We start from the raw sequence: 27,208 nt of genomic DNA, 5'->3' as shown, positions 1-27,208 counted from the left end.
GAAGCTCAGCACCCAGCACCTCCCAACTGGGGAATATGGGGAGATTTTCATAAGAGTCAAACGTGCAATGGCCCCCCAAAAAACATATGGCCAGGAGCACGTACATACTGAAGTCCACTCAGCCCCCAACCCAGTGCAATGGGAACAGTTCCCCATGGGATCCAGCCTCTTGCTACACAGCTACACTTCATGTGAGGATGGGTGGGAAATGGATATGGGGCCTTTCCCCTCTAGGGGGCATCAGCTCCAATAAAGCCCCAGGATGAGGAATGGCTGGCTCCAGGGTGGTGGGAAATGGGTCAGGGGGGCTTTCCCCTCTAAGGGGCGCCAGCACCCATCCAAGGCTGGCTGGCTCAGGGGGTTGAGAACCAGATTCATTGTTTCTTCCCCTGTCCCCAGTCTGGGTGTCTGTGGGAAGCGGTACTGTCACAGAAGGGGGGGGGGGGGCTAGACTCCCTGACCCAAGTCCCTTACCCCATCTCACACTCACACTGCGGGGGTGGGGGAAGCATTGAGAAGGACCAAGGGGCCAGATTCCCACCAGAGGCTGAGCTGACAGTTGGTCAAACCATGGCTCCCACCACAGTAACACCAAGCCAGGGTGAGAGCCCAGACTCTGTTAGCTGCTGAGCAAGCTCCCGCAGCTGCGCTGCAGATGTGCATGGTGTCCAGCAGTGCTTGGCTGCCAGGGGCACAAGGTGGGTCCCAGATAGGTGTGGTCCCAGCTTAGCCTGGGACCAGAACAGGCAGCCTCCAGCTGGACAGGGCTCCAGGGGCTCAGTAGTGGGGGGGCGTGACCCAGCCAACCTTGATCTCCCCGCCCCACCCAGCCCCTGTGGTGGGTGTGACGCAATCCCCAAGGTGCAGCCTGGGACTGTGGGACCGCTGTGCCCCCTTAACTCTCTCCAGCCTGCGCTGTCTGGCACAGTGCTTTGCTAGTGACCAGCAGCAATCCCCTCCAGGCACTGTGATCACTCAGCACAACCGCACGTGGTGCCCCACCCCCGGCTAGACGGCATGAGTGCTCCCAGAGCCACTCATGAATCACACAGAGAAAGGCACCAGAGCCAGATCCCCCCAGCTCCCAGCACTGCACCCCAGGAATATACTGTCTTGCACGGCTCAGGACGAGCAATGCAGATTTATTAATTGGTTCACCACTTCATCAATGGAAAGCGGATATACCCCAGCCTCTGCAAACATGAGCAGATTTGCCCCACACTTCACATACTCAGCCAGGTTTATTGCCGACAAAGCATGGTATTAGTGCCGTATACAGGCAACAGGTACACGAATACATGTACACCCGTGACAATGGACTCAGCTCAGTGAGGGTCGCTCCTCCCTCAGCCAGACAAGGACACTCCCTCTGTGACCCCCCGCTTTTATACACTGATACAAACAAGTTATGTGTTGCCCCTCTGACGTGGCTTTACCATGTACCTGTTGGTTCGATCAAAACACCTCTATCCATCATGCTGTCATCTTGACCTTATCTTTAGCAGGGGTCAGTGTCTCCCTAGCTCGCAGGGAGTGTGTTTAACTTTTACGAGGGGTGTTCTGGCACAATCTTTCTGGAATGTGTTTACATGAATACTTAGTGCCTAGGAGTGCTTGTGATTTTGCCACCCCAGCCCTGTCCTTGGCAAGTTCATGTATCGGATAGTGAACCTGCAAGCAGGCATCTGCTTAGTTACAGGGCTTCACTTTTGCTTGTAGCCTGAGTCTTGCAAACTTTACTTTATCTCAGCAGGGCCTGACTTTAGTTCAGGCCTTAGATTTTACACCAGGCCCCTTATAGCAGGCCTCATGTCTCAGGATCTCTTTCTCCTACATCCTCCATGTCCATCCACACCGTTCGATCTCTCCATCCTGCCATCCATCCCTCCCTCTCTCCCTGTGCATATGCAAGTCTCCATCCCTCCCTCCCTCCCCACCACCCCCTGCAACAACTGACAGTGTTACCCATTGCTGTAGTATGTCACCTCTGCCATGTTTGCTTGTTACTTTCACTCCCTGTCCTCTAGCTGCTGGCATCAGTGGAGTGTTGTGACATTCAGCCTTCTTCAGTGTTTAATTCCTTCCAGGGCCTTTAGAACTGACCACTGCTATTATAGGATGCAGCCCCCAAGAGGAGTTTGATTTCTCTTCTCTCTCTCTCCCATCACAGCTGAGGGACAAGGCCAAGCTGACCCAGACTGTGGGCACCATCTCCCTGTCCCAGAAGAAGGTGAAGAAGGGGGCAGTGTGCAGCGTGGCTGACTAGGGCCAGACTAGTGTCAAAACAAACTCCCAGCCCTCCCTGGCCCTGCAGGAGGTGGCACTGATGGTCGTTGGCAAAAAATGTGTCTTTCTCGGCCCTATCTGCACTATGTCCCATCCAGGATGCTGTGCGTGGGGGACCCCCAGGAGAGGAAGTCGCCATTCCTGGTGAGTGTGGGACAGGGGCATGCGGCACCTGGGGCAAGGTGCTGCTAGAACAGGAGACTGACAGGGCTGGGCAGAATGGGGAGAGTCAGGATCCATGGTGAGCCAGGCAAATCCTGGCAATCAGGAACTGGAACTGGCCAGCTCCTAGGAATCAGGAATGGAATCTGGAAATCAGGGACAGGAACCAGTCAGATCTTTCAAACGAGGAATGGATCTGAATAATTTGGGACAGGAACTGGCTAGATCATAGAAATCAGGGACAGAAATCGGCTGGATGCTTGAAATGTTCTAGAAATCAAGGACAAAAGTCAGCCACATCCCTTAAATCAGGGAAGGATCTTAATAGTGAGGGACAGATCCTAGAAATCAGGTTTGGGAATCAGCTGGATCCTAGGAGAGAGATTATGGGAATTAGTGAATGAAGAACCCAGGGGTGGATCTGAGAAATCAACAGGAGTTCCTAGTAATTGAGGGCAGGAGTCAACCAGATGCTAGAAATCAGGATTCAGAATCAGGGATAGGAACCAAGCAGCTTAAAGAAATTGGGGATGGATGCTAGAAATCAGACACTGGAACTTGGAAGATCCGAGAAATCAGGGACAGGGGTCTGCTGCATCCCTGGACCGTGGAGTGGGAGCCCTGGGCACGTCCTGGGAGTGACTTGACCGTGAGTCCCAAGGAAGTGGGGTACAGAGCTGGATTTCAGGACCGTGAATACAGAATGCAGTCTGCCCTTTGCTTGGACATCAGTAACCCTGCACCTGGTGTTTGCTTCTCAGGGTGACTCTGCGGGTCCCCTGGTCTGTGATGGGAAGGCCCATGGCATAATATCCCATGGCAGTGGTGACTGGTCAACTCCCAGTGTCTTTACCAGGCTCTCCAAATACGTGTGCTGGATCAAGAAAGATGAAGCCTTAGAGAGGAGCATCCATCTCCTCCAGCCTGACTGGAGATATAGATGGGTATTGCAGAGGCATGGCTGGCTGGCTATTGCAGATGGATGGATGGATGGATGGATGGATGGATGTGTAGCCAATGATTTTAGTTTATTACTCATTTATTGTGTGGTGTTAATATTAATTAACATGTTATGTCATATATAATCTCTGTATGATGAATAGAGTGAAGTTGTAGGTTTATAGAAGTACAAGATTGATCAGTAGTTAGAGGGTATAATTAGGTATTAGGTGTCTAAGTAAAGAGGGCTCAAAAGCAAGGTCTATAGCCTGTAAAATTTTAGCTTAGCCATACTAGGCCATAACCTTAAGAAATGCTTGGCATGAGTAAGCGACCAAAGAATGACCCTATCCCACAAGATTATGGGGAAAGATGTACCCATGGGTGATAAGAATATCCTTAAGGATGTAGTATATCTATATTTGAAGCTTCTACATAGGTCTTTATAGGATTTCTGTATGCTTGGGTAATGATAATTTTAACTGCAACTTTAATCAAACGTTTAAAATAGACTGAATCTTGTCCTTGTCAATGTATGTGTGGTCATGACCCTTGGTCCTTACGTGTTCATAGAGACTCTAAATCTGATGCAAGTAGCAGAGGTGACTTTCACTCTGTGAGCTTGAAACTGTAGCCACTAGAGCCAAACCCACGATGTTGTAATACCCCACTACAAAATTCACTTTAAATCAAATGAAAGGCAACCGATGGATGGCTATTTCCGAAGGGTGGATGGAGAGCTGGATGGATGGATATTGTGAATGGATGGATAGAAAAGGTAGATGAGAAGACTTACAGATATTGCAGAAGGATGGACGGAGAGATGATGGATAGATACTACGGAACAATGGACGGATGGACATGGCAGATAAGAAGATAGCAGGATGGATAGATGGATGGATAATACAGAAGAATGGATAGACAGATGGATGTATATTGCAAGAAGATAGACAGACTGATATTGAAGAAGGATGGATGATCATGAATAGATACTGGGGAACAATGAATGGATGGACATAGTAGATGAGAAGACAGTTAGATGGATATTGAAGAAGGATGCATGGAGGGACTGATATTGCGGAAGGATGGATGGATTTGTGACAGGTTGGATCACAGAAACCCCCTTGGGAACTGCCAACTGATGTGCTGAGACTACTTCTAAGTCTGTTTCCCCTGGCAACTTGGGACTTCAGTGCCTCATCTGGTTTGAGCCAGACACGCTTGCCTGCTGCAAACACAGACTCAGGTCTGAACCCATCCCCCAAAAGCTGCAGGCTTAACTGAATACAGCTTAAGAAGTGTTCTTATCTCTAACACTCAGATGCTCAACTCCGAATGAGGTCTAAACCCCAAATAAATTCGTTTTACCCTGTATAAAGCTTATACAGGGTAAACTCATAAATTGTTCGCCCTCTATAACACTGATAGAGAGGTATGCACAGCAGTTTGCCCCCCAGCTATTAATACATACTCTGGGTGAATTAATAAGTAAAAAGCAATTTTATTAAATACAAAAAGTAGGATTGAAGTAGTTCCAAGTAATAACAGACAGAAAAAAGTGAATTACCCAGCAAAATAAAACAAAACCTGCAAGTCTAAGCCTAGTACAGTGAGAAAACTGAATACAGATAAAACCTCACCCTCAGATGTTTCAATAAGCTTCTATCGCAGACTGGACGCCTTCCTAGTCTGGGCCCAATCCTTTCCCCAGCACAGCCCTTGTTTCAGCTCAGGAGGTAGCTAGGGGATTTCTCATGATTGCAGCCCATTTTGTTCTGTTCCACCCCCTTATACGGCTTTGGCACAAGGCGGAAATCTTTTGTCTCTCTGGGTCCCTCCCACCACCCGGAAATGGAAAAGCAGCATGTTTAAGATAGATTTCAGTACCAGGTGACATGGTCACATGTCCTGTGAGACCCCCCCAGCCTTCCTTCCTCCCAGCCAGACTCACAAGAAGGCCTGCCTGCAAACAGAGCCATCCACAGTCAGTTGTCCTGGTTGATGGGAGCCAGCAAGATTCCAAACCACCATTAATGGCCCACACTTTGCATAACTACAATAGGCCCTCAGAGTTATATTTCATATTTCTAGTTTCAGATACAAGAATGATACATACATACAAATAGGATGACCACACTCAGCACATTGTAAGCTTTGTAATGATACCTTACAGGAGACCTTCTGCATGAAGCATGTTCCAGTTACATTATATTCACACTCATTAGCATATTTTCCTAAAATCATATAGAGTGCAACATCACAGGATAGATGATGGATAGATGTTGATACAGAATGGATGGAGGGATTGATGGATGGATGTGGAAGATTAGAAGAGAGACAGCTGGATATAGCAGAGGAAAGATGGACAGAAAGCTACTGAAGTTCGAGAGAAATGAACAAACGACGAGTCGAGTCTGCCATGACATTTCCCTCCAATCAGAATTTACTCTTATTTTCCAAGGCTACTGTCTCTGCCCTAGCTAAACAGATTCAATTCTATGTTTCTTCCCCACTGTCTTTCTTAAATTCATATGGATGTCCTTTGCTGGCAACCCATTGCATCCATATCTCATCAAACTCCATGGGGATTTTCAGGGAGGCGATAAAGCTTTCTACCGTATTAGATCATGATTCCTGCAGGGGACAATGCACCTACTTACCAGATCAGCGGTCGGGGTCACCAGTGTTGTCTGTTGTTGGCTGCATGTGTGTTCTCTTTGTCTGCTGCACTCGTTCTAGCCAGGTATCCCATACAGCAGACTTCAATCAAACTACCCAAGAAGACCCCAGACTTGGTTCAGTGGTGAAGGCACTCGGCCAGGTTTATTGCCCACAAAGCACAGTATTAGTGCCCTATACATGCTACCGGTACATGAACACTTGTATGCCCGTGACAATGGGCTCGGCTCAGTGGGGGGGGGGACTCCCCCCTCAGCCAAAGACACCCCCTCTGTGACTCCTCTTTTATACTGTTAGTGCCTAGGGGGGAAAGCATACTGAGATTTCTCCATTGGAACAAACTGCAAAGAATGGGGCAGACGATCCCCAGAACTGGTGGTTATTCTAATACTTAGATTCATCCAGCCTGCAACAAAACAGCTTAGAATCATAGAAGGTTAGGGTTGGAAGGAACCTCAGGAGGTCATCTAGTCCAACCCCCTTCTCAAAGCAGGACCAATCCCCAATTTTTGCCCCATATCCCTAAATGGCCCCCTCAAGGATTGAACTCACAACCCTGGGTTTAGCAGGCCAATGCTCAAACCACTGAGCTAAGGTTACCCAGAAGCCAAACACAGCTCCCTTAAAGCACCCCATCCCTGGGCTCCCAGCCAACCAGTCACATCAGGTATGATGAAGATTATTAAAAATCTTGTTAATCATAGACTCATAGATATTAAGGTCAGAAGGGACCATTATGATCATCTAGACTGAACTTCCTGCACAATGCAGGCTACACAATCTCACCCACCCACTCCTGTGATAAACCTCTCACCTATGTCTGAGCTATTGAAGTCCTCAAACCATGGTTTAAAGACTTGAAGGTGCAGAGAATCCTCCAGCAAGTGACCCGTGCCCCATACTGCAGAGGAAGGTGAAAAAAGCCCCCAGGGCCTCTTCCAATCTGCCCTGGAGGAAAATTCCTTCCCAACCCCAAATATGGCGATCAGCTGAACCCTGAGCATGTGGGCAAGACTCACCAGCCAGATACCCAGGAAAGAATTCTCTGTAGAAACTCAGATCCCACCCCATCTAACATCCCATCACAGGCCATTGGGCCTATTTACCATGAAGAGTTAAAGATCAATTAATTGCCAAAATCATGTTATCCCATCATACCATCTCCTCCATAAACTTATTGAGTTTAATCTTGAAGCCAGATAGGTCTTTTGCCCCCACTGCTTCCCTTGGAAGGCTGTTCCAGAACTTCACTCCTCTGATGGTTAGAAACCTTCATCTAGTTTCAAGTCTAAACTTCCCGATGGCCAGTTTATATCCATTTGTTCTTGTGTCCACATTGGTAGAGTCATAGAATATCAGGGTTGGAAGGGACCTCAGGAGATCATCTAGTCCAACCCCCTGCTCAAAGCAGGACCAATTCCCAATTTTTGCCCCAGATCCCTAAATGGCCCCCTCAAGGATTGAACTCACAACCCTGAGTTTAGCAGGCCAATGCTCAAACCACTGAGCTATCCCTCCCCCTGAACTTAAATACTGAGCTTAAATAATTCCTCTCCCTCTGTGAAGGAAAAGTTAGCATATGTGACTCCATTTTGGTTTGGGGCCCACCATTGTCTAAGAGCAAGCACATCATGTACTAAGATAAGTTCCTTAGATACTGTGAAACCTACCCCCCTTTTTCCAGCCTGTCTCGACTCCCAGTTTCTGTTCTTTGTCTGTTCCTAACTCCCTGCCTCCTGGCCTTGATGTGAGCCTCCCATCCTGATAAGCAAAGTTACTGATGCATTGCTTTAGGGCCATGTTGTGTAGCTGAAGTAATGGTTTAGCATGAGGAAAGTACCTAGCAAGGATAGGTGGTAGATAAGGAGAGGGTTTGTCTATTGGCTAAGGTTTCCGATGCACGAGGGCAACATGCTTTGCTAAAAGGTATATAATCTTTGTATAACCTGCATTCGGGGTCCCCTTCTGACTAGCAGGGGAGCACCATGCTCAAGTGTAATAAATTTAATGTCTTTGGGAACTCTGCAGTTGTGGACTTTGTTCGTGTGCCTCAGCCTAGACTCGAACTGCGCGTGACCTATCAGGTATAATTCGCAACAGTTCTTGGTGACCCAGATGGGACTCTAGGCTCGCCCCGACGAGCGAGACCGCAATCCTCCTCTCGGACAGCTCCAGCCAGCACAGGGTGAGTTCACCTTTGAGAACTCCGAGAAGCGGGAGTGTGAGCCGTCGCTTAGGTGATAAGGTGGCACATTTGGTGTCCTTTTTCGTAGCCCATTATGGGTTCTGGGCAGAGTGTAAGTAAGGGGACCCCTTTGGCTGAAATTCTCGAGAACTGGAGGAATATTTCTGGTACCCATGGGTTAGGTAAAAAGAAAGCTGTAATCTTGTGCAAGGTTGAGTGGCCAGCACTAACAACTCAGACACCTCTCGAATGGCCACTGGATGGTTCCTTCGCTGGGGAAAAATTAACAGCACTTAGGAAAAGGCTGGAGGACAAAGCTCCAGCCCAGATGAATTATTGGTATTTATGGGACAATTGGGCTTCGGCGCGTGCGAATGGATGTCCTCTTTCCTCCTCCTTTTCTTATTCATCTCAGGGGTCTCCAGCCCCACTCTGTGCTATGCCTGCTTCTGCTCCTCCTCTGGCTTATCCTCGGCTTTCTGACTTATGCCCGTCACCTCCTTGCTTGCCACCCCCCAACCCGTACAGGCCCACTATTGACCCGCCGGTTGCTTTGCAAGCTCCCCTCATCCAGCAAGCTCTTGTCAGTCACGATGCGGCCGGCAATGAACAAATTGTTTTCCCCCATGTCCACCGTCCCTTTGGCCCAAATGATTTAGTCACTTGGCAACAGCATTAACGTTTTTTTTTCCCCTTGAGTGCTGTTATTTTATTATTTTATTAATTAATGCTTTAAATTCAGTCACATGATGTGTTCTCTTCATCTCCGCGCTACGATCCTGTGGTCTTAGCCTGATCAACTGAGGCACAGGCCAATTGGTAATGAAAATCTGTCACAGTTTTAATAGAAAAGTGAAGATGGGGAGAACCCTGCAGGGTGCACACAATCTATCACTTTTGCCCTTAATATTTTACATTTGCTTTGTTTGGCACAGTTGGTATTACATGTTAAGAATTGCATAATTAAAGGTGACAAGCCTCATGGGGGAGGACTCGGGTAGCCCTTGTGAGTGAGAATATTTAAAAGAAGAGACCAGGAGGGCTGGGGGCTAGTTAAGAAGCCCACCCTCCCTGTTAAATTGGTAGTGGGACAAAGCTGGTGCTCATGAAAGGGACAGTTCAGAGAGAAAAACAGGATCGGGCCCAAGCGGGCAGGCAACAGATAGAGAGATTGGAAAACAGGTTGGAAACTTGGAGGGCATAGTGAAAAAAGAGGAGTAAATAATACAGGAATGGGAAATGTAAATCCCGGAATAATACTTGGAATGGTAAAATCTGAGTTGATTGGGTGTCGTTTTGGGAAATAAGCAAGTGATTTAAGAAAGGAAAGTGAGAAGTTAACTCTGTAGTTGCTGGAGGGAATTAAGCAGTTGAACTTTGTGAAATACTAGAAAGAAAAAGAATTCTTGGTTTCTTTGCAGCCATTTTGAAGAAAAATGGGCCCTTTTCCAAAGGAATGCAATTATACAGTGCTACTTAATTAATATCTTATTAGGCTCTAAGGGGCTACAATAGGCGATGTCTTCCTTTTCAGGTCGCTGTGTGTTTGATAGCAAAAGTTAAAAGTAAGAGGCAATCAAAAGTCTGGTAAAGTTTATTGCGCCCTTTTTAAAGTAAAATCTTTAAGGTGTGGATAGCTTTGGATCCAAAAGCAAGCCGGAAAGCATCTGTTTTAATGTAAATTAGCTAACTGATAAAGTAGAAGCCACTGAAACCTGGGCTGCCTATGAAACAAATACAAAAAAAAATGTGTAATTCCTCTATTTTGCCTGCAATTAACAAGGGTATTTGTATAAAAAGATAATATTTTAAGCAACGACTGACTGCCCAGAAGGGGTAGATTTATGTTCTTTTTGTCTTTCAAAAAATCAGAGAAAACTGATGCCAGCTGAAAAGCAATTCAACATATCAGGAATTTACTGGCACAATAGAAATTCTGTTCTGTGTTCTATGTCCTGTCTTGTCGTGTTTGTCTTGTGGCCAGAATAGTTGTGTTTAATTTTTCATAAGACAGTTTAGTTTAAAACTAAATAGAAAAGTTAAATCAAAATGCAGATACTTGTTTTATTCAACTCAGAATACAAAGTGTTTAAATAATATCAGGAAAATGTGATATACTAAAGTTTAATACATTTGCTTAAGTAAGAAAAAGAAATTTCATTGGCCAGATCTTTTAGTTAAAAAAAATTGTTGTTAAAATTTGCACACCAACAGTCTTGGGAAGCAAGGACATGAAAGGTTAACCCACTCCCCATATTACACATGGGATCCTTCTGGCTACCTCACATTTCTCGCCAGAGGGCTGGGGAGGGAGGAAAGCTATTGAACACCAGAGGTTGTACCAAGTGGACTCCTCAAAAGTGGGTGTGCTTGTCCCGGCTTGTTGCTCCAAAGCTCTGTAATAAAGTCATTTTCCTAGAAGGGTGTATATGGCATACATTGAACAATAAGACTAAAGTGCTGTATAATGGGCCATGTATATGTGTTCATTTTTAAACAAAAGTGTGTGAGTAAAAAGTAAAAGGTTCCGTTATAAGTTAATAGAAGCCAAAAAGGGGGGAAAAAATAGAGGACGAGTTAACTCAACACTGTAGCTGGCAGGCTTGGTCCAAAGACAAGACGCTGGCCCGCCCAAGGACACTGCTCCCCGCTAAGACTTGGCTAACAGCCAAGAAAGAGAGGGGGCTTGAATATGCCCATGCAGCCGTAAAAGCCGCAAAACACTGTCAGGCGCTAATAAAATATGTTAAGTCTGTTTACACACTGGTAAAAAAAGCACTACCCAAAGATCCTGAACAACCCTGCCACTCGGTAAAACCCAGTCTACATAAAGGTCCATCCGCGAAAGACTGCTCTGGCCCCACGCTGGAAAAGCCCTTATTAAGTTCTGCTAACTACCAACACCGCTGTGAAGTGCCAAGGACTGATTGCCTGGACCCATGCTTCTTACTGCAAAAAGACCCCTCCGCCTCGAGATGACTTCACTTCAACTACTGATCAGCCTATCCCCCCTTCTAGGTTTTTTCTTTCCTCCTTTTGGACAGCAGGGGAAAGGACAAGGTGAAGTGCTAGTAACCTCTCCCTTGTCCACTGACAGAGCTAACCTGCATTCAGTATTTGCTAAAGAAACCAAAGCACTACAGGGTGACGTGCTAGTAACCTCTCCCGCGTATAATGCAAAACCATGCCTGTTCCAAGAGAGAAGAAGGAACGCCTGCTCTGCTGAAACCACCAAGATCCAAGGATTCCTGACTGCAAAAGACACTGAGACTTGGCCTTGGTGGCGAAGACGGAGCATTGTACATTGGCAGGGAGGGAGTTGCGAGATGTATTCTTAAAAATGTGGAGTAAAGTAGTGGGGTGAGTTTATTCCAAGGGCTGGAATCTGTGCTTGTGGGCAAGTACCATCAGAATGCACTGTCCTCCCTAATTGTCTTCCGGATGATAAATACCAAAAACACCTTACAGCCACGAACATTACTCCCACCATCTGCCACCACTCCTTTGCAGGTAAAGATTCCTGGATCCATCATAGCTACATTAAGTTGGCGCTGGAACCCCCACCTGACCCTGACAAGCCATCGGACGAGCCACTTCACGAATGAACGCCACGACCAACCCATGGACTGAGCTTTCCAGCTACTGAGACCTTTACAGCCCACCAAGACTTCTTCTGTTCCTGTTTATTGAACTTACATTGGCGGTGTTGTTTTTTGTATGGTATAGAGGAAGATGTCGACATTGGTATGGTTTGCCTGGGGGGTCCTCTCCCTATTCCCAAGTCCAGGACAAGAATAAGAGGGCAATAGCTTTTTTAATTTAACCCGCGCCATAAAACAGGGTGTAAATCGAACGCAGTGTTGGATTTGTATTCATACCCCCACAGATTTGGGTCAGGGGGCCCTGTTGGTAGGGGTACCTATCCCTCTTAATCGAACACTCCAAGCTAAGCTATGGGCAAACACTACATTTAACTGGAATGTTACGATCCAAAGATGGTCGATTGATATGGTGGCCCAAGGTAATTATGCTTTATGTGTGTCACGACGTAAGGGCAGGGAAAATACAGTTTTTGTGGGGAATTTTGTGGGGTGCAAGGACACCACCCAGATGAGCTCTGGTGTGGCAGGCACCTCCACCTACTCTGGGGCCCCGTGGCCAGTCCCTGAGGGGGCTGGCTGGTATTGGTTATGCAATCACACAGCCTATAAGGTTCTCCCGGCAGGATGGTGTGGTACAGGTACCTTCGGGGCTATAGTACCCGCCATGACAGTACCCCAGACCCTGACCCAGGGAGAGATCCGCAGCCAAAAGTATGGAGAAACCGATGAAGTATTCCTTTAAACCCTCTTTCTCAACGGCCCACAGTCTTTCACTCCTTTGCGCGATGGTTTCTGCCATGGTTAGGAGTAAGTGAGCTAGAAAAAGCCATCGTTAACATTCCAGCTGCTTTGGAATTAATGGCAAATGCCACTGCAGACGCCTTAGCTGCCCTTCAAATTGAAGTCACTCAGCTATCCCAAACTACACTGCAAAACCGCCTAGCCCTGGACTATCTCCTTGCAAACCAGGGCGGGGTTTGTGCTCTGGTTAACTCAAGTTGTTGTGTATTTGTAAATCAGCGCCACAGGGTGGAAACTGACATCCACATCCTCATGCAGCAGGCAGCCCTCTTCCACCACGCCAGCCTCGACAATACCAGCACTGGGTTCCAGGAGGCCTGGAACTGGCTCACCTCATGGCTACCGGATGTGGGGCCTTGGGGACGGCGTATTTTGTATTTCATACTTTTGGCTGTTATTGCTTTTGTGTTATTGTATGTATGCCTACAATGTTGTAGTCTGTGCTGTCGGCAACTGCTAACCCTGCATCGCGGTTACTCAGCCCCGATATAGCTGACTGACGTAGAAAAGAAAAGGGGGGACTGTTAAGGAAAAGTTAGCATATGTGACTCCATTTTGGTTTGGGGCCCACCATTGTCTAAGAGCAAGCACATCATGCACCAGGAGGAGTGTTCCTTAGATACTGCATTCCTGTGAAACCACCCCACCCTTGTCTCCAGCCTGCCTCGATTCCCAGTTTCTGTTCTTTGTCTGTTCCTAACTCCCTGCCTCCTGGCCTTGATGTGAGCCTCCCATCCTGATAAGAAAGGCTACTGGTGCATTGCTTTAGGGCCATGCTGTGTAGTTGAAGTAATAGTTTAGCATGGGGAATGTACCTAGCAAGGATAGGTGGTAGATAAGGGAAGGGTTTGTCTATTGGCTAAGGTTTCCGATGCACGAGGGCAACATGCTTTGCTAAAAGGTATATAACCTTTGGATAGCCTGCATTCGGGGTCCCCTTCTGACTAGCAGGGGGGCACCACGCTTGAGCGTAATAAATTTAATATCTTTGGGAACTCTGCAGTTGTGGACTTTGTTTGTGTACCTCAGCCTAGACTCGAACGGCACGTAACCTATCAGGTATAATTCCTCTCCCTCCCTGGTATTTATCCCGCTGATATATTTATAGAGAGCAATCATATCTCCCCTCAGCCTTCTTTTGGTTAGGCTAAACAAGCCAAGCTCCTTGAGTCTCCTTTCATAAGACAGGTTTTCCATTCCTCGGATCATCCTAGTAGCCCTTCTCTGTACCTGTTCCAGTTTGAATTCATCCTTCTTAAACATGGGAGACCAGAACTGCACACAATATTCCAGATGAGGTCTCACCAGTGCCATGTATAATGGTACTAACACCTCCTTATCTCCACTGGAAATACCTCGCCTGATGCATCCCAAGACCACATGGCCATATCACATTGGCGGCTCATAGTCATCCTATGGTCAACCAATGCTCCAAGATCCTTCTCCTCCTCTGTTACTTCTAATTGATGCGTCCCCAGCTTACAACTAAAATTCTTGTTATTAATCCCTAAATGCATGACCTTACACTTCTCACTATTAAATTTCATCCTATTACTATTACTCCAGTTTACAAGGTCATCCAGATCCTCCTGTAGGGTATCCCTGTCCTTCTCTAAATTGGCAATACCTCCCAGCTTTCTGTCATCGGCAAACTTTATTAGCACACTCCCACTTTTTGTGCCAAGGTCAGTAATAAAAAGATTAAATAAGATTGGTCCCAAAACCGATCCCTGAGGAACTCCACTGGTAACCTCCCTCCAGCCTGACAGTTCACCTTTCAGTGGGACCTGCTGTAGTCTCCCCTTTAACCAATTCCTTATCCACCTTTCAATTTTCATATTGATCCCCATCTTTTCCAATTTAACTAATAATTCCCCATGTGGCACGGTATCAAACACCTTACTGAAATCGAGGTAAATTAGATCCACTGCGTTTCCTTTGTCTAAAAAATCTGTTACTTTCTCAAAGAAGGAGATCAGGCTGGTTTGGCACGATCTACCTTTTGTAAAACCTTGTTGCATTTTGTCCCAATTACCATTGACCTCAATGTCCTTAACTACTTTCTCCTTCAAAAGTTTTCCCAAGACCTTGCATACTACAGATGTCAAACTAACAGGCCTGTAGTTACCCGGATCACATTTTTTTCCTTTCTTAAAAATAGGAACTATGTTAGCAATTCTCCAGTCATACGGTACAACCCCTGAGTTTACAGATTCATTAAAAATTCTTGCTAATGGGCTTGCAATTTCATGTGCCAGTTCCTTTTATATTCTTGGATGAAGATTATCTGGGCCCCCCGATTTAGTCCCGTTAAGCTGTTTGAGTTTCGCTTCTACCTCAGATATGGTAATATCTGCCTCCATATCCTCATTCCCATTTGTCATGCTACCATTATCCCTAAGATCCTCAATAGCCTCATTAAAGACTGATATAAAGGTCTACCAATCCCAAAGGATTGGATACATCATCCCACCCCATCAACGAATATTTCAGATCTTACCCATACACGCTTACATCCAGTTCATATTAACTGCACTTACACTACCATATTAACTACACTAACATTTACTAAAAAAGAAAAGAGAGAGCGCATTGGTTACAAGATCGTTACTCATATAGATATGAATAGAGTCCTTAGGTCAATATCATAGTAGAGATGTTGAGCTTTAGAGTTGCAAACAGAATTAGTTCTATTGGTTATAGTCCACGTAGGCAGTTCATGTCCAATATCAGGATGATCCACGCGGGAGCTGGAGACCTCAGTCTTGCAACTCAAATGTCCCCTGACAAAGCCTGAGAAGGTCTGAGATAAGAGAATCAGGTCCTAGAGTTCTTTTCATAGATCTCTGGAAGGCTATTGACAGCCTCTTGACAGCTGGGTGATCCTAGGTGATCATTGTGGCTTTGAAGTAAAACCTCCTATTTCCTAAGTGTACACGCAATTAGTTGCATACGTCAGCATAAGGTAATTCTCCATTAAGCAGTTCATAGACAGTTTACTACAAACTTCAAAGAGAAATATAGACAATGATATTCTGACACCCAAGTTTCATCTAAATGTTAATATTCCCTTTTGATCTCTGACTCAATAGAATATAGTAACAGACAGGAACCTTCTGGTAATATTGTTAACCTCTAACAAGATATAGGTAAACACATAAACACAATTAGTATTTACCACTAATTCTTTAACAATACAGGTTTGCATTTCAAAGCTCTCGTCTATCTAACACAGCGTTGTCAGCTATTTATAATGATCATTTGGTATATTTTCCTAATATGTCTTTATGCCCCTGCTCTCAGTTCGGATGTCTGTGGGAAGCGGTGCTGTCACAGATGGGGGGGGGGGGCGAAATCTGGTCACCCTGACCCACGTCCCTCTCCCCAGGCCACACAGCAGGGGAGGGGGGCAGCTGAGAAGGATCAAGGGGCCGAGGTCCCACCACAAGCTGATCTGAGTCTTAGTCAAACCATGGCTCCCACCACAGCAGCACCAAGCTAGGAATCACACTCCTTCAGACACCTAAATACCTTTTAAAATCTGGCCTCGCGTCCACTACATTTAGAGGAACTATACAAGATTGTGTTTGTTTTCTTTCAAACTGATTGTTGCCCCCTTGGAAGTGATAGGAATTGTCTGGCCCAAGAAGAAAAGCGAACATTGAAAGGCAGAGGCACCAAATGTGTGTGTGACTTTGAAACATTAAAAGAAATTGCTTTAAAAGGGTGGGGGGACCCAATTAATAGGCTGGTTTAATATAGAAATGCAATGTTAGAAATGACTAAACTATAAAGACAGGTTTCAGAGTAGCGGCTGTGTTAGTCTGTATCCGCAAAAAGAAAAGGAGGACTTGTGGCACCTTAGAGACTAACAAATTTATTTGAGCCTCTGATAAATGAAGACTGACAGAGAATGATGCACCATTGCCATCTACTGGCTAGTGATGGAAGCAGCAGAGAAAGTAAGACCAGAAATCTGTGTCTTGATAAGTGTCCAATAGAAAATAAGAGGATTGCCATCCTCCAATGACTTCAAAAACAGCATCAGCATGATGAACTTCAGAGTTTTCTTGAAGCCACCAGTGAAGCTAGGGAACCGAGAAGTTCTACCAGACACCAGATAAGCCACGTGTCCTGCTCTCTCCTATCTCAGGCTTCCCAGGCTGAGAAGTGGTGAAACTTCTTTTCAGAGATTGCATCTCTTGGTGTTTCTTTAATTGCAGTGTCTGAAAGATCCCCTGCTGCATCTGCACTTTCTAGCATGACCCCAAGGAACCACATCTTGGATTTTAACCAAGCAATGCCATTTGCATGTTTCTGCTTTGTCCATCCAAGTCAATGGCCTAAGAGAACCTCCTACAAGAACCTTTTGTTAGTTAAACTAGTCCCGTTTAAACCAAACACTAGAAACAGTAAGGACCACATTACTAGAGTGCCTACAGACAAAGTGCAGTAGAGAACTACTTAAATGGTGGGCTATATATCCAAGATACGGAAGAACTGATGACTATAAATAAACGAAGTAAGAAATGTGACTGGTTGTTTGGTCCATGGCATAAGTGCTGGTCCCTAACACTGGCCTCTCTATGGCCATTGAATGCAAGACTGTGATTTTTCTGAGTTTGGTACATCCCTAGGATAGTTGGTTTATCTAATCTTTGATCTGTAAAGCTGATGATTATATACCTTGTTGATTGTAGAAGTACTGTCAAGAGTAGAATTAGACCAGAGAAGAGTTTAGCATTAAAATGAGAACACTAATGCTCCTTGGACTCAATAATATGGGGTTATCCTCATTAAATTTCATTCAAACGTGGACTGCAAATCCAGTTTGCTAGATTTCAGCTTTCAAATCTACTCTGGCACCTTGGCAAATCCATAGTATTGACCCCCATTCTCACTTACAACGTTTCAGGGATTCCTCTGGTTTCTACTGAACTCTTGACTGTGAGGGAGCCCAAAGCAAATTCTAGGCTGTAACTAACAGTAACAATTGGAGAAAGAACAAGCCATTCAATCACTGACATTACAGGTGAGATTTGGAGGAAGGTTTGGGAAAGGCTGTGAAGGAGGTGGATGAAGGAGAATGGAAAAAAGCAGAAGTGGTGGAGGGAGAAGCTTGGGCCGGCCATGTTTTCTCATCATTAAACCTTGTTGAGATATTGATTTGGAGGGAAAACTGCATAGTTTTGCAAAAGGAAAATATTCATAACAAGAGTTGGCTTTCCTCAAAAACCTGGCTACAAATAAAACATTTTTCAGGTTTCAGCAAATATATTTTTGTTTTGGCACCATTTTGTCAAACTTTTTTCAGTTTTTGGCACATTTTTGCCCAATTATTCAGTTTTCAGCATTTTTATGCCCAATTTTCTGGGGTTTCAGCAGCTTTTAGTCAATTTTTTTGGTTTTGGTTTTTCAACAGAGTCTCCAAATTTTACTGTGCACACTGTAATGAAAGCCTTACTAAAATCAAGATATATCCCCTGCTTCCTCCTCTCTACTAGGTCTGTAACCCTGTTCAACAAAGAAATCAGGTTGGCTGGGCCTGGTTTCTTCTTGACAAATCCATGCTGGCTATTCCTTATAATCCTATTAGCCATGAGGCGCTTTGCTTACAAGCTAGTTGGTTAATAATTTGTTCCAGTATCTTTCCAGGTATTGAGGTTAGACTGATTGGTCTATAATTCCCTTCGTCATCTTTCTTCCCCTTTTTATAGATAGGTATCATGTTTGCTCTTCTCTGGTCAGCTGGGACCACACCTGTCCTATGTAAGTTCTCAAAAATAAATCATAGAATATCACGGTTGGAAGAGACCTCAGGAAGTCATCTAGTCCAAGCCCCTGCTCAAAGCAGGACCAATCCCCAATTTTTGCCCCAGATCCCAAATGGCCCCCTTAAGGATTGAACTCACAACCCTGGGTTTAGCAGGCCAATGCTCAAACCACAGTGCTATCCCTCCCCCCTTTAAATGTACTGTGTAAATTTCATCAGGCCCTGCTGACTTCAGTACATCTAACTTATCTAAATGTTCTTTAATCTCTTCTTTCCCTAGTTTTGCCTGTGTTCCTTCCCCCGACTGTTAATATTAACTGTATTCAGCAGTTGGTCACCATTGGCCATTTTAGTGAAGATTGAAGCAAAATAATCATTAAACACCTAGCTTTCTTGATGTGACTAGTTATTAGCTCTCCTTCCTTGCTAAGCAGAGGACCTACACTTTTCTTCTTCTTTCTCTTCCTCCTAATGAATGTCAAGAACCTTTCTTGATTACCTTTTCTGTCCCATGCTAGGTGTGTCGTTTTGTGCAATACCCTTTCTGATTTTGTCCCCATGTGTTTCTGCTTCTTTTCTACTCCTGCTTGGCAATTTGGCCCCATTTATAACTTTTGCAGGATTCCTTTTTAACTTTCAGGTTATTAAAGAGCTCCAGATGGAGCCACATTGGCCTTATACTGTTCTTCCTATCTTTCCTTCACAATGGATTACTTTGCAGTTATGCAAAACTATTTCACTAGAAGTGTGGTGAAGCACTGGGATGGGTTACCAAGGGAGGTGGTGGAATCACCATCCTTAGAGGTTTTTAAGGCCCAGCATGACAAAGCCCTGGCTGGGAAGATTTGGGGTTGGTCCTGCTTTGAGCCTGCTGAGGCCTCTTCCAACCCCAATCTTCTATGATTCTATGATTTTATGCCTTTAATATTGTCTCCTAGAGAATCTGCCAGCTCTCCTGAACTGCGTTTGCCTGTATGCTTTCTTACCATCAGACCTCACCTACCAGTTCTCTGAGTTTGTTCATCTCTGCTCTGTGGAAGTCCACTTTCCTTATTCTGTTGCTCTCACTCCTTCCATTCCTTAGACTCACAAAACCTCATCATTTCATGGTCACTTTCACTCCAATTGCTTTCCACTTTCAGATTCGCAACCAGTTCCTCCCTGTAGGTCAGAATCAAGTCTAAAATGGCTGTCTCCTCAGTGCTTCCTCCACTTTCTCAAACCAAAAGTTGCCCCAGTACATTCCAAGAACATACTGAATAGTGTGGAAACAGCCACTCAATATGCAGCGGCAGCCAAAAAAGCAAACAGAATGTTGGGAATCATTAGGAAAGGGACAGATGATAAGACAGAAAATACCATATTGCCTCTATCTAAATCCATGGTACGCCCACATCTTGAATCCTGTGTGCAGATGTGTTCGCCCCATCTCGGAAAAGATGTACTGGAATTGGAAAAGGTTCAGAGAAGGGCAACAAAAATGATGAGGGGTATGGAACAGCTTCTGTATGAGGAGAGAGTAACAAGATTGGGACTCTTCAGCTTGGAAAAGAAACGACTAAGGGGGGGATATGATAGAGGTCTATAAAATCATGACTGGTGCGGAGAAAGTGAATAAAGAAGTGTTATTTACTCCTTCTCATAACACAAGAACTAGGGGTCACCAAATGAAATTAATAGGCAGATGATTTAAAACAAACAAAAGGAAGTATTTCTTCACACAACGCACAGTCAACCTGTGAAACTCTTTCCCAGAGGACATTGTGAAGGCCAAGACTATAACAGGGTTCAAAAAAAACTAGATAAATTCATGGAGGATAGGTCCATCAATGGCTATTAGCCAGGATGGGCAGGGATGGTGTCCCTAGTCTCTGCTTGCCAGAAGCTGGGAATGGGTGACAGGGGATGGATCACGTGATGATTACCTGTTCTGTTCATTCCCTCTGGGGCACCTGGCATTGGCCACTGTCGGAAGACAAGATACTGGGCTAGATGGACCTTTGGTCTGACCCAGTATGGCTTTTCTTATGTTCTTATGTTTGTTTTTTGCCGTATGACTTTTCCAACAGATATCTGGGTAGATACAATCCCCCATTACTACCAGCTCTTTCATTTTGCAGCTTGCTGTTCCTTTTTTCAGAAATGCCTCCTCCACTTTCTCTCCTTCATTTGATCTATTGTAGGCCCCCTACCATGACATCGCCCCTGTTTGTGTCCCTTTTATCTTTACCCAAGGACTTTCATCTGGTCTGCTTCTCACCTCCTTTTGCACTGCAGACGAAGTGGATATGTTCTCTGGCTTCACCCCTGAGCTCTGCCCTTTCCACCCAAACAATACAACTTGCTGAGCTGTCATGGACATGATGGTTATTTGTGCTCCTGCCAAAGTCACGGACCTTGCTGATTTTACCCCACATGCAGAACAGAATCCTGATGTGCCTGGCCAGCGGGTGGCTGGAGTGGCAGGGGCAGAGGTTTAGTTTTCCAGCCCGCTGGGCTGAGCTGTGTTTGAAGTCTAGCAGTCCCCATGGAAATAAAGAGCTAAACAATGAGTGGCTGTATGTGAACCAGGAGGTCATTTCTGGCTCTTGGGAGGTGAGTGGGAAGATGGGAGAGAGAAGGTCTGGGGGATGCAAGCCCAGAGGATTGTGGGATAGCATTGGTGGACTACTCAAATATGAGCCTGGCAAGAAAGCTTCAGCCACGGCCTCTGCCAGGTGTGTAGGTTGCATCACGTGCTGCAGAAAGATGTGGGCTCAGACCCACCCGTTGGGTGAGGCAGCTGCCCCGTGTCCAGAAGGGGTTAAAATAATACGGCCCTTGTCACTGTCGGGCCTGATGTGCAGCCAGGGGAAAGAGGCCAGTTGATTTCAGGGGGGTGGGAGGGCCCCCTTGGCTTGCCAAGGCAGGCAGCATGGGCTAGAGCAAAGGGAACTGGGCTGGGATCCTGCCTTCACTGCTGCACCCACAAGGAAATGCTCCTTTCTGGGGAACCCACTGCTGTAAGCTGATTGTGTGGCCCATGGGAAGAGAAATATGGCCTCTGAGCCCTGCCCTGATGTCACCTCTTGTGCCATGGTTCAGCATGGGTTGTGAGGCCTCAGGCCTGGTGTTGAGTGTGGCTGGCCCTGTGGACCCCAGCAGGCCCGAGCGGATGCTGAGACTGGAAGACTCTGAGGTCCCTCAGCGCTGGAAGGCCTGTGAGGAGCGAGAGGCCTATGGGACCCAGGAGGCCTCTGAAGACCAAGAGGCTTGTAAAGCCTCTTTCATTTGTTCCTCTCCCAGAGCTCATTTCTCATTTTTTTACAGTATCAACTTTCCCCCCAGTTTTCATGGTTCTTTTCTAGTTTCCCACCATCATCTCCACAGAGACTCCAACTCCTAGGCACATCCCACCTCCTTCCTGCCTTCCTTCTTTTGCCTCCATTTTTTACCCTTCTATAGACCCCAAACCAAGGAGAAAACCAAGAAATTCAATGCAAACAACTTGGTGAATGCTACAAAATCGATTCTTTATTCAGGCTTGACAAATATTTTGCATTTCGGCAGCAGATTTGATCCCAAAATGATCCCAAAGCAGAATTCAGGCTGCGGGTTATAATGAGAGAAGACAGGGAGATGCAATGAAGTCATCTGCCTTGGTAACGTGGTTTGGAGACAAGCTGGGAATTAGGACGTGTATGAGCTGGGTGTGTGGGCTCGGAGGTGGGCACTGAGAAGGAGGTGGATGAAGGAGAATGGAAAAAGCAGAAGTGGAGTGGGGAGAAGTTTGGGCTGGCTGTGTGTCCTCATCATTAAAGCTGGCTGAAATATTGATTACGAGGGAAAATCGGATTGTTTTACACAAAAAAAATATTCCCAGCAAGCATTGACTTCCCTTGAAAACAGGGTCATTTTTTGGGTCAGAAAACCTGAAAATGCTTGGCTGCAAATAAAACATATTTCAGTTTTCATGAAATATATGCATATATATATTGTTTTGAAACCATTTTGCCAATATTTTTTTCAGTTCTTGGCACATTTTTGCCAAATTTTTCAGGTTTCAGCAGCTTTTAGTCAATTTTGTTGTTGTTTTGGTTTTTCAATAGAGAATCCAAATTTTGCACAGGAAAATCAAACCTCATTTGCAGGCCAGCTGTAATAATAATAATAGGAAGGAAAGGACATTTAATGAAACCGTCTACATTGCAAACAAGATTTGGGTAAAGCTGGGAATGGGAGTAAAAACAGGAGGAGGAATGTTGGTGATTCTGGGAGAAACTTTGGGCAACTCGGGAAAAGATCTGAAGGGGCAGTACCAAGGCAAAGAAGCTCACATGCACACATCCAGAATATCATCATGGTGCTGGCATCCTCCATCCTCACAGATGCTCAGGCGACCAGAGACAGAGGGATGCAGTCGGGTGGGTTGTTTTCTTTGGTGAACTGGATGTTCCTACAGACCAAGACAGTCTCCTGGCCTATGCCGAGGTGGTACTGCCATATGTAGAGGTTCTGCTTGTTCTCCATATTCACGTGGACTGACTCCTCTTCTCCTCGGGCTTCAGTCCAGTCCTCCTGCTATGTGTAGATGCTTTTCCTGCCATAATTATCCTTGAGGGAGAACTGAAACTGGGTGGTGAGCTTGGTGATCTCTCCAGCCCCGCAGGACATCTCAGCAGAAACACTCCAGTTGTGGTCGATGCTGGACGTGTACTGCAGGGCGAAGCCCACCTTGCAGGTGACGATGCCAGACCAGGAGATAGGGGAGTCAGTGTCATTCTGCAGGGTCTTGATGCACTCCCAGCCCCACAGGCGATTCCTTTGGTGAAGGTCAGCCCCCCGCGGGGAAGAAGCTGAGCACATCCGGGTAGATGAAACAGAAGGAGATCAGGCTGGCAGCAGAGCTCATGTCCTGGTCCAGGAAGAACTGAGCCCCTCCACTTCTCATCCACCTTGATCAGGGTTAGGAATTCCTGGATCCCGAAGTAGTAGAGCCCCTCGCAGCATTCGGGGGCCAAGCAGGAGTCAAACCCACCTTCATCTGTGCCCAAATCCTCCACACTGCGGACTATGCCCCAATACTGGAAGATGATGATCAACTTCCCACCACACTTCAAGTAGTGTCTCCACCACAGCAGCTGGGATGCAGCTCATAGACCTTGGCCTCTTCATCCATGCTCAGGTCCTTCACCACCCGGTAGGAGCTGCCCTTGATGATGTAGATATCGGGGTCCTCTACACAGCCCAGGTAGTGGTCCCCTCCCTGGCACAAGGGATGCAATCTCTAGATCTTGATGTTCTCAAGGAGCTCCGTCTGCAGGTAGCATCCCAGGTCAGAGTGGATGATACAGTCTCCATTGTCGTTGCGGAAGATGTCTGTGCCTAGGGAGTCCTTCCGAGGGACCAGTGATCCAGGGACTGGCCTGTAGGCCTGGTATGGGGACACAGAGGAGACAGAGGGAGTGGAGCAGTTGGCAAAAGGATCAAGGCAGTTTGAGAAGATCATGTGAACATGGGGCTGGACTGGGAGACATCAGGGGACTTCTCTGTTTCTATCAAGGAAAACATTTTCAGTAATACCAGGAGTGAATCCCTAAGGGCAACCACAACCCCTCTTCACTCACCCCAGTGGAGCTATGACCAATATACACCAGCTGGGGATCTGGCCCTTTGACACCAATGGAGCTAGAGACATTTCACCCTAGCTCATCTGATCTTACGTGAATTTTTGATGCTTGAAGACTCCTCAGTTCCAACAGTGACCAAACACCTGGTACAGAAATGGGGCAGCCCTTGGAGGTGTCTGCATTGAAATCTCCTAGATGTGCCCTGCAGCCCTATCTCCAGAGTGTGGCATTGTCCTGAGGGAAGGAGAGGAAGGCAAAGCCCAGGGTCCTGCCTTGGGAGGATCCTGCCTCACACGGGATCCCACTTAACACTGTTGATCTATCTGACTGGGCCACATCTCCTCCATCTCACCCTGTAAGTATGAAGGGCTGCCCTGCTGTCAAGGCTGATTCCCCACTCTGGCACTTCGAATGCAGAAGGTGGGGGCCTGCAAGGATTCTAAAAATTAATACTGGCCACTCCAGGCTGCTATTAAACTCCCAGGGTAACAGCTTCTCTCTGACCTTGGATGGGTAGATGCTGTCACCACCCAAGTGCAAAAAAAACCCCTTTGGACCCAGGAAGGCGCACATGGGAATTCCTCCCTTTGGGGTACCCTGAAGCCCTTTCACCCCACCTCCAGGGAAGAGCTGAGAAAGAAAACAAAGGAAATCAGCTGTTGCCACTAGCTAATTAAACAACATATGCACAAACCAATTAGTACAGGACTGGAACACCCCGAGAAAACAATTAATGGGTACTCAGCACCCACCGGCAGTGAGCTCCCCAGTCTCCAGCCAGAGCCTCCTGCCTGCCGGCAGCCCAGCCAATCAACTCCCCTCCCCCCCCCCCCCCTTCAGGGCCTCCTATTCTGCAGTGTGCAGGAAGTTCTGGGGGGGAGGGGAGGAGTGGGTACAGGGCGTGCTCAGGGGAGGGGATGGAGCTGGGCAGAAAGAGGTGGGGTGGGGGCTTGGGAAAAGGGGTGGGGTGGGGCCAGGGCCTGGGGCAGAGACGCTTCCCTCAGGCAGCAGGGTCTGTATGCTGAGCTCAGCTGAAGCTGAGGTTTGGTTTCCCTTTTATATTTTCTTTCTTCTTATCTGGAGCTGGAAGCGGAGAGACACGTGGTAGGAAATGACCCAGGGAGAGTAACACAGAGGGTCCACAATCCTCCCCAATGGTCACTGCTGCTGACCTTCCTAGGGCCCTGGTTTGGATCCTGGAGGAGTGAGCAGGCCTGAGCTCCCCAACCCCTACCACTAGCACCTACAGCTGAGAAGCTGCTAACCACCAGGCCACCCAGCTCACCAAGTGCCTACTACAGGGCAATGGGGATCGGATTGGTGGGTAGCTTCCCATACCCACTACCCACGAATCCTGTGCCAGGCCTCAGCACAGAGCCCCTGGGATCTCATACTAAGCAGGGTCAGGCTGGCTTGGTACTTGGCTGGGGGACCAAGTGCTGCAGGGTAGGAGCTCAGCAGGGAGTGCTTTCCCAGGTGGTGCTCTGCTGCAGGGAGGGGGCAGGGGCTCAGGAGGGGCACTAGGTGGCGCTGTGCTGCAGGGAGGGGGCAGGGGCTCAGGAGGGGCACTAGGTGGCGCTGTGCTGCAGGGAGGGGGCAGGGGCTCAGGAGGGGCACTAGGTGGCGCTGTGCTGCAGGGAGCAGGGTGGGGGCTCAGGAGGGGCACTAGGTGGCGCTGTGCTGCAGGGAGCAGGGTGGGGGCTCTGGAGGGGCACTCGGTGGCGCTGTGCTGCAGGGAGGGGGCAGGGGCTCAGGAGGGGCACTAGGTGGTGCTGTGCTGCAGGGAGGGGGCAGGGGCTCAGGAGGGGGGCGCTGTACTGCAGGGGGCATCACTCAGCTTGCCTCCTCCTCAGGAACCAGCCCAAGGCCCCAACTCCCAGCACAGCCAGGATGCAGCCAGCAACGATCATTGGGAAACCAGCCTGGCCTGGGATTTCAGAATCTGGAAATGTCCGGAGACAGACTGAACCCTGGGCCCCTCACAGTCCCTGCGCCCCGCCCCTCCCCGGGGACTGCCCCCACCCTGTTTTCTGCCCAATAGGCCTGGGATAGCATCCCCCTCCCCCGGCCCGTCTGCCCTGCAGCTAGACACCCCCTTCTCTGCCTCCCCCTCCCTGTCTGTGAGCCCCACAAAATCTCATCTCTGCTTTCCCTCCCCTCTGAGCCCCCCAGTGCCCCACTCTGTTTTTCTCTCCTCTCTAAGCCCCCAGAACCCCACTTTCTGGTTTTGCCTCCTCTCTGAGCCCCCCAGAATGCCCCTCTCCCTCCCCCCTCCTCGGAGCCAACCAAAACCCATCTCCACCTCCACCTGCCCCCTAGTACCTCTCTCTGTCTACCCACCCCTGGTACCCCTCAAAACTGCCCCTCTGCATTTCCCACCTCCCTCATCCCCCCCCACTTGTGTCCACTTCCCCCATATTCCTCCCCTCAATCGGAGGTGCCCCATTCCCAGCCTCTTCCCAGTGCTCCCTCCGCTCTGCCCGCCCCAGGTCTCACCCCAGGTCACCCTCAGAGGGTTGCCCCCTCGGCTGCTGTGTCTGACTACACACACGTGCTCTGTGGGGCCGAACCCCTCTGGCCCCAGTTCAATGGACACCTAGATCTGGAAGGTGGGGTCTCCATTTGGCAGGATGCCACTGATCAACTGCTCCCTCAGGGTTATCTGACCCCCCCTCCCGCCCCGCTCCCAGGTCACCTCAGTGTTGCGGGGATAGAACCCGTCACATGGCAGACTAGGTGGCACAGCTGGTCCTGGGCCCCTGGGACAAGGGCCACAGGCACTGTGGGCTGGGCTGTTGGGAGTGCGAGGAACGTTTTTTAGTCACAGGGAATGGCATAGCAGGGGGCTGCGGGTTGGGTTGAGGGCAGTGGTGAGCGGGAGCCGGTTCGCTAGAACCGGTTGTTAAATTTAGAAGCCCTTTTAGAACCGGTTGTTCCGCGAGGGAGAACCGGTTCTAAAAGGGCTTCGAAATTTAACCGGCCAAAAGAGGCGCCTTAGGCGCCGACTCCATGGGTGCTCCAGCCCTGGAGCACCCAAGGGGAAAATTTGGTGGGTGCAGAGCACCCACCGGCAGCTCCCCGCCCCACCCCTGGCCCCAGCTCACCTCCGCTCCACCCCCTCCCCTGAACGCGCCGCCCCCCCGGCTTCTCTGCGCCCCCCCCCACCCCACCC

General features: G+C 47.7%; 1 long non-coding RNA gene across 1 annotated transcript; it reads right to left on the bottom strand.

Moving 5' to 3' along the window:
* Positions 1-615: 615 nt before the first annotated feature.
* On the bottom strand, positions 616-26,901 carry LOC122462670. The gene is made up of 3 exons (XR_006285370.1): positions 26,704-26,901; positions 11,867-11,877; positions 616-626 (listed from the first exon to the last, which is right to left on the bottom strand). It is a non-coding gene; the product is annotated as an uncharacterized LOC122462670 (long non-coding RNA).
* Between the last annotated feature and the right edge of the window lie 307 nt (positions 26,902-27,208).

Source organism: Chelonia mydas, chromosome 13, assembly GCF_015237465.2.
Source record: "Chelonia mydas isolate rCheMyd1 chromosome 13, rCheMyd1.pri.v2, whole genome shotgun sequence".
NCBI lineage: Eukaryota > Metazoa > Chordata > Testudines > Cheloniidae > Chelonia > Chelonia mydas.
This window is presented reverse-complemented; position numbering and strand designations above follow the sequence as displayed.